The sequence below is a fragment of the Humulus lupulus genome, chromosome 3, assembly GCF_963169125.1.
Source record: "Humulus lupulus chromosome 3, drHumLupu1.1, whole genome shotgun sequence".
NCBI lineage: Eukaryota > Viridiplantae > Streptophyta > Magnoliopsida > Rosales > Cannabaceae > Humulus > Humulus lupulus.
This window is the reverse complement of record NC_084795.1, coordinates 3,194,479-3,202,026: the sequence shown is the minus strand read 5'-3', so window position 1 is coordinate 3,202,026 and position 7,548 is coordinate 3,194,479.

Below are 7,548 nucleotides of genomic sequence, written 5' to 3'. Positions count from 1 at the left end.
TTCTCCGAAATGTATTACCCTCGTGTTCCACTCGCTCGTTATTTTTCCCCAAGAGATATCATGGGTAAATGAATATATTGGAGTCGAAACGGAGCCTTAACTCAACATTTCAAAAAGAATTCCCCTTTTTGATGGCAATTTTCGCAAGTTTTTTCCTTATATTCGTACATCTCTCAGTATTTTGACTGTATCACCCTCTGCACACCTCGGATTTTTACAAAATTTTATACATAGAACTCTAAGACATAGGGCTACAACTTTTGTTCCCATGACCCTCGCATATTCCTTAGTATTCGCTATCTAAACATTGCTCGAATCCATATTAGAGAAATCGAAGATTTCTGAAAGGGGTACCCCTTTGGTGAATTGGAGATTTCACTAATTTCTCCGAAATGTATTACCCTCGTGTTCAACTCGCTCGATATTTTTCCCCAAGAGATATCATGGGTAAATGAATATATTGGAGTCGAAACGGAGCCTTAACTCAACATTTCAAAAAAAATTCCCCTTTTTGATGGCAATTTTCGCAAGTTTTTTCCTTATATTCGTACATCTCTCAGTATTTTGACTGTATCACCCTCTGCACACCTCGGATTTGTATGAAATTTTATACATCGAACCCTAAGACGTAGGGCTAAAAATTTTCTTTCGATGACCCTCGCATATTCCTTAGTATTCACTATCTAAACATTGCTCGAATTCATATTAGAGAAATCGAAGATTTCTGAAAGGGGTACCCCTTTGGTGAATTGGAGATTTCACTAATTTCTCCGAAATGTATTACCCTCCTGTTCAACTCGCTCGATATTTTACCCCAAGAGATCTCATGGGTAAATGAATATATTGGAGTCGAAACGGAGCCTTAACTCAACATTTCAAAAAAAATTCCCCTTTTTGATGGCAATTTTCGCAAGTTTTTTCCTTATATTCGTACATCTCTCAGTATTTTGACTGTATCACCCTCTGCACACCTCGGATTTTTACGAAATTTTATACATAGAACCATAAGACATAGGGCTACAACTTTTGTTCCCTTGACCCCCGCATATTCCTTAGTATTCGCTATCTAAATATTGCTCGAATTCATATTAGAGAAATTGAAGATTTCTGAAAGGGGTACCCCTTTGGTGAATTGGAGATTTCACTAATTTCTCCGAAATGTATTACCCTCGTGTTCCACTCGCTCGTTATTTTTCCCCAAGAGATATCATGGGTAAATGAATATATTGGAGTCGAAACGGAGCCTTAACTCAACATTTCAAAAAAAATTCCCCTTTTTGATGGCAATTTTCGCAAGTTTTTTCCTTATATTCGTACATCTCTCAGTATTTTGACTGTATCACCCTCTGCACACCTCGGATTTTTACGAAATTTTATACATAGAACCATAAGACATAGGGCTACAACTTTTGTTCCCTTGACCCCCGCATATTCCTTAGTATTCGCTATCTAAATATTGCTCGAATTCATATTAGAGAAATTGAAGATTTCTGAAAGGGGTACCCCTTTGGTGAATTGGAGATTTCACTAATTTCTCCGAAATGTATTACCCTCGTGTTCCACTCGCTCGTTATTTTTCCCCAAGAGATATCATGGGTAAATGAATATATTGGAGTCGAAACGGAGCCTTAACTCAACATTTCAAAAAGAATTCCCCTTTTTGATGGCAATTTTCGCAAGTTTTTTCCTTATATTCGTACATCTCTCAGTATTTTGACTGTATCACCCTCTGCACACCTCGGATTTTTACAAAATTTTATACATAGAACCCTAAGACATAGGGCTACAACTTTTGTTCCCATGACCCTCGCATATTCCTTAGTATTCGCTATCTAAACATTGCTCGAATTCATATTAGAGAAATCGAAGATTTCTGAAAGGGGTACCCCTTTGGTGAATTGGAGATTTCACTAATTTCTCCGAAATGTATTACCCTCCTGTTCAACTCGCTCGATATTTTACCCCAAGAGATCTCATGGGTAAATGAATATATTGGAGTCGAAACGGAGCCTTAACTCAACATTTCAAAAAAAATTCCCCTTTTTGATGGCAATTTTCGCAAGTTTTTTCCTTATATTCGTACATCTCTCAGTATTTTGACTGTATCACCCTCTGCACACCTCGGATTTTTACGAAATTTTATACATAGAACCATAAGACATAGGGCTACAACTTTTGTTCCCTTGACCCTCGCATATTCCTTAGTATTCGCTATCTAAATATTGCTCGAATTCATATTAGAGAAATTGAAGATTTCTGAAAGGGGTACCCCTTTGGTGAATTGGAGATTTCACTAATTTCTCCGAAATGTATTACCCTCGTGTTCCACTCGCTCGTTATTTTTCCCCAAGAGATATCATGGGTAAATGAATATATTGGAGTCGAAACGGAGCCTTAACTCAACATTTCAAAAAGAATTCCCCTTTTTGATGGCAATTTTCGCAAGTTTTTTCCTTATATTCGTACATCTCTCAGTATTTTGACTGTATCACCCTCTGCACACCTCGGATTTTTACAAAATTTTATACATAGAACCCTAAGACATAGGGCTACAACTTTTGTTCCCATGACCCTCGCATATTCCTTAGTATTCGCTATCTAAACATTGCTCGAATCCATATTAGAGAAATCGAAGATTTCTGAAAGGGGTACCCCTTTGGTGAATTGGAGATTTCACTAATTTCTCCGAAATGTATTACCCTCGTGTTCAACTCGCTCGATATTTTTCCCCAAGAGATATCATGGGTAAATGAATATATTGGAGTCGAAACGGAGCCTTAACTCAACATTTCAAAAAAAATTCCCCTTTTTGATGGCAATTTTCGCAAGTTTTTTCCTTATATTCGTACATCTCTCAGTATTTTGACTGTATCACCCTCTGCACACCTCGGATTTTTACGAAATTTTATACATAGAACCATAAGACATAGGGCTACAACTTTTGTTCCCTTGACCCCCGCATATTCCTTAGTATTCGCTATCTAAATATTGCTCGAATTCATATTAGAGAAATTGAAGATTTCTGAAAGGGGTACCCCTTTGGTGAATTGGAGATTTCACTAATTTCTCCGAAATGTATTACCCTCGTGTTCCACTCGCTCGTTATTTTTCCCCAAGAGATATCATGGGTAAATGAATATATTGGAGTCGAAACGGAGCCTTAACTCAACATTTCAAAAAAAATTCCCCTTTTTGATGGCAATTTTCGCAAGTTTTTTCCTTATATTCGTACATCTCTCAGTATTTTGACTGTATCACCCTCTGCACACCTCGGATTTTTACGAAATTTTATACATAGAACCATAAGACATAGGGCTACAACTTTTGTTCCCTTGACCCCCGCATATTCCTTAGTATTCGCTATCTAAATATTGCTCGAATTCATATTAGAGAAATTGAAGATTTCTGAAAGGGGTACCCCTTTGGTGAATTGGAGATTTCACTAATTTCTCCGAAATGTATTACCCTCGTGTTCCACTCGCTCGTTATTTTTCCCCAAGAGATATCATGGGTAAATGAATATATTGGAGTCGAAACGGAGCCTTAACTCAACATTTCAAAAAGAATTCCCCTTTTTGATGGCAATTTTCGCAAGTTTTTTCCTTATATTCGTACATCTCTCAGTATTTTGACTGTATCACCCTCTGCACACCTCGGATTTTTACAAAATTTTATACATAGAACCCTAAGACATAGGGCTACAACTTTTGTTCCCATGACCCTCGCATATTCCTTAGTATTCGCTATCTAAACATTGCTCGAATTCATATTAGAGAAATCGAAGATTTCTGAAAGGGGTACCCCTTTGGTGAATTGGAGATTTCACTAATTTCTCCGAAATGTATTACCCTCCTGTTCAACTCGCTCGATATTTTACCCCAAGAGATCTCATGGGTAAATGAATATATTGGAGTCGAAACGGAGCCTTAACTCAACATTTCAAAAAAAATTCCCCTTTTTGATGGCAATTTTCGCAAGTTTTTTCCTTATATTCGTACATCTCTCAGTATTTTGACTGTATCACCCTCTGCACACCTCGGATTTTTACGAAATTTTATACATAGAACCATAAGACATAGGGCTACAACTTTTGTTCCCTTGACCCTCGCATATTCCTTAGTATTCGCTATCTAAATATTGCTCGAATTCATATTAGAGAAATTGAAGATTTCTGAAAGGGGTACCCCTTTGGTGAATTGGAGATTTCACTAATTTCTCCGAAATGTATTACCCTCGTGTTCCACTCGCTCGTTATTTTTCCCCAAGAGATATCATGGGTAAATGAATATATTGGAGTCGAAACGGAGCCTTAACTCAACATTTCAAAAAGAATTCCCCTTTTTGATGGCAATTTTCGCAAGTTTTTTCCTTATATTCGTACATCTCTCAGTATTTTGACTGTATCACCCTCTGCACACCTCGGATTTTTACAAAATTTTATACATAGAACCCTAAGACATAGGGCTACAACTTTTGTTCCCATGACCCTCGCATATTCCTTAGTATTCGCTATCTAAACATTGCTCGAATCCATATTAGAGAAATCGAAGATTTCTGAAAGGGGTACCCCTTTGGTGAATTGGAGATTTCACTAATTTCTCCGAAATGTATTACCCTCGTGTTCAACTCGCTCGATATTTTTCCCCAAGAGATATCATGGGTAAATGAATATATTGGAGTCGAAACGGAGCCTTAACTCAACATTTCAAAAAAAATTCCCCTTTTTGATGGCAATTTTCGCAAGTTTTTTCCTTATATTCGTACATCTCTCAGTATTTTGACTGTATCACCCTCTGCACACCTCGGATTTGTATGAAATTTTATACATCGAACCCTAAGACGTAGGGCTAAAAATTTTCTTTCGATGACCCTCGCATATTCCTTAGTATTCACTATCTAAACATTGCTCGAATTCATATTAGAGAAATCGAAGATTTCTGAAAGGGGTACCCCTTTGGTGAATTGGAGATTTCACTAATTTCTCCGAAATGTATTACCCTCCTGTTCAACTCGCTCGATATTTTACCCCAAGAGATCTCATGGGTAAATGAATATATTGGAGTCGAAACGGAGCCTTAACTCAACATTTCAAAAAAAATTCCCCTTTTTGATGGCAATTTTCGCAAGTTTTTTCCTTATATTCGTACATCTCTCAGTATTTTGACTGTATCACCCTCTGCACACCTCGGATTTTTACGAAATTTTATACATAGAACCATAAGACATAGGGCTACAACTTTTGTTCCCTTGACCCTCGCATATTCCTTAGTATTCACTATCTAAATATTGCTCGAATTCATATTAGAGAAATTGAAGATTTCTGAAAGGGGTACCCCTTTGGTGAATTGGAGATTTCACTAATTTCTCCGAAATGTATTACCCTCGTGTTCCACTCGCTCGTTATTTTTCCCCAAGAGATATCATGGGTAAATGAATATATTGGAGTCGAAACGGAGCCTTAACTCAACATTTCAAAAAGAATTCCCCTTTTTGATGGCAATTTTCGCAAGTTTTTTCCTTATATTCGTACATCTCTCAGTATTTTGACTGTATCACCCCCTGCACACCTCGGATTTTTACAAAATTTTATACATAGAACCCTAAGACATAGGGCTACAACTTTTGTTCCCATGACCCTCGCATATTCCTTAGTATTCGCTATCTAAACATTGCTCGAATCGATATTAGAGAAATCGAAGATTTCTGAAAGGGGTACCCCTTTGGTGAATTGGAGATTTCACTAATTTCTCCGAAATGTATTACCCTCGTGTTCAACTCGCTCGATATTTTTCCCCAAGAGATATCATGGGTAAATGAATATATTGGAGTTGAAACGGAGCCTTAACTCAACATTTCAAAAAAAATTCCCCTTTTTGATGGCAATTTTCGCAAGTTTTTTCCTTATATTCGTACATCTCTCAGTATTTTGACTGTATCACCCTCTACACACCTCGGATTTTTACGAAATTTTATACATAGAACCATAAGACATAGGGCTACAACTTTTGTTCCCTTGACCCTCGCATATTCCTTAGTATTCGCTATCTAAATTTTGCTCGAATTCATATTAGAGAAATTGAAGATTTCTTAAAGGGGTACCCCTTTGGTGAATTGGAGATTTCACTAATATCTCCGAAATGTATTACCCTCGTGTTCAACTCGCTCGATATTTTTCCCCAAGAGATATCATGGGTAAATGAATATATTGGAGTCGAAACGGAGCCTTAACTCAACATTTCAAAAAAAATTCCCCTTTTTGATGGCAATTTTCGCAAGTTTTTTCCTTATATTCGTACATCTCTCAGTATTTTGACTGTATCACCCTCTGCACACCTCGGATTTTTACGAAATTTTATACATAGAACCCTAAGACATAGGGCTACAACTTTTGTTCCCTTGACCCTCGCATATTCCTTAGTATTCGCTATCTAAATATTGCTCGAATTCATATTAGAGAAATTGAAGATTTCTGAAAGGGGTACCCCTTTGGTGAATTGGAGATTTCACTAATTTCTCCGAAATGTATTACCCTCGTGTTCAACTCGCTCGATATTTTTCCCCAAGAGATATCATGGGTAAATGAATATATTGGAGTCGATACGGAGCCTTAACTCAACATTTCAAAAAAAATTCCCCTTTTTGATGGCAATTTTCGCAAGTTTTTTCCTTATATTCGTACATCTCTCAGTATTTTGACTGTATCACCCTCTGCACACCTCGGATTTGTATGAAATTTTATACATCGAACCCTAAGACGTAGGGCTAAAAATTTTATTTCGATGACCCTCGCATATTCCTTAGTATTCACTATCTAAACATTGCTCGAATTCATATTAGAGAAATCGAAGATTTCTGAAAGGGGTACCCCTTTGGTGAATTGGAGATTTCACTAATTTCTCCGAAATGTATTACCCTCCTGTTCAACTCGCTCGATATTTTACCCCAAGAGATCTCATGGGTAAATGAATATATTGGATTCGAAACGGAGCCTTAACTCAACATTTCAAAAAAAATTCCCCTTTTTGATGGCAATTTTCGCAAGTTTTTTCCTTATATTCGTACATCTCTCAGTATTTTGACTGTATCACCCTTTGCACACCTCGGATTTTTACAAAATTTTATACATAGAACCCTAAGACATAGGGCTACAACTTTTGTTCCCTTGACCCTCGCATATTCCTTAGTATTCGCTATCTAAACATTGCTCGAATCCATATTAGAGAAATCGAAGATTTCTGAAAGGGGTACCCCTTTGGTGAATTGGAGATTTCACTAATTTCTCCGAAATGTATTACCCTCGTGTTCAACTCGCTCGATATTTTTCCCCAAGAGATATCATGGGTAAATGAATATATTGGAGTTGAAACGGAGCCTTAACTCAACATTTCAAAAAAAATTCCCCTTTTTGATGGCAATTTTCGCAAGTTTTTTCCTTATATTCGTACATCTCTCAGTATTTTGACTGTATCACCCTCTGCACACCTCGGATTTTTACGAAATTTTATACATAGAACCATAAGACATAGGGCTACAACTTTTGTTCCCTTG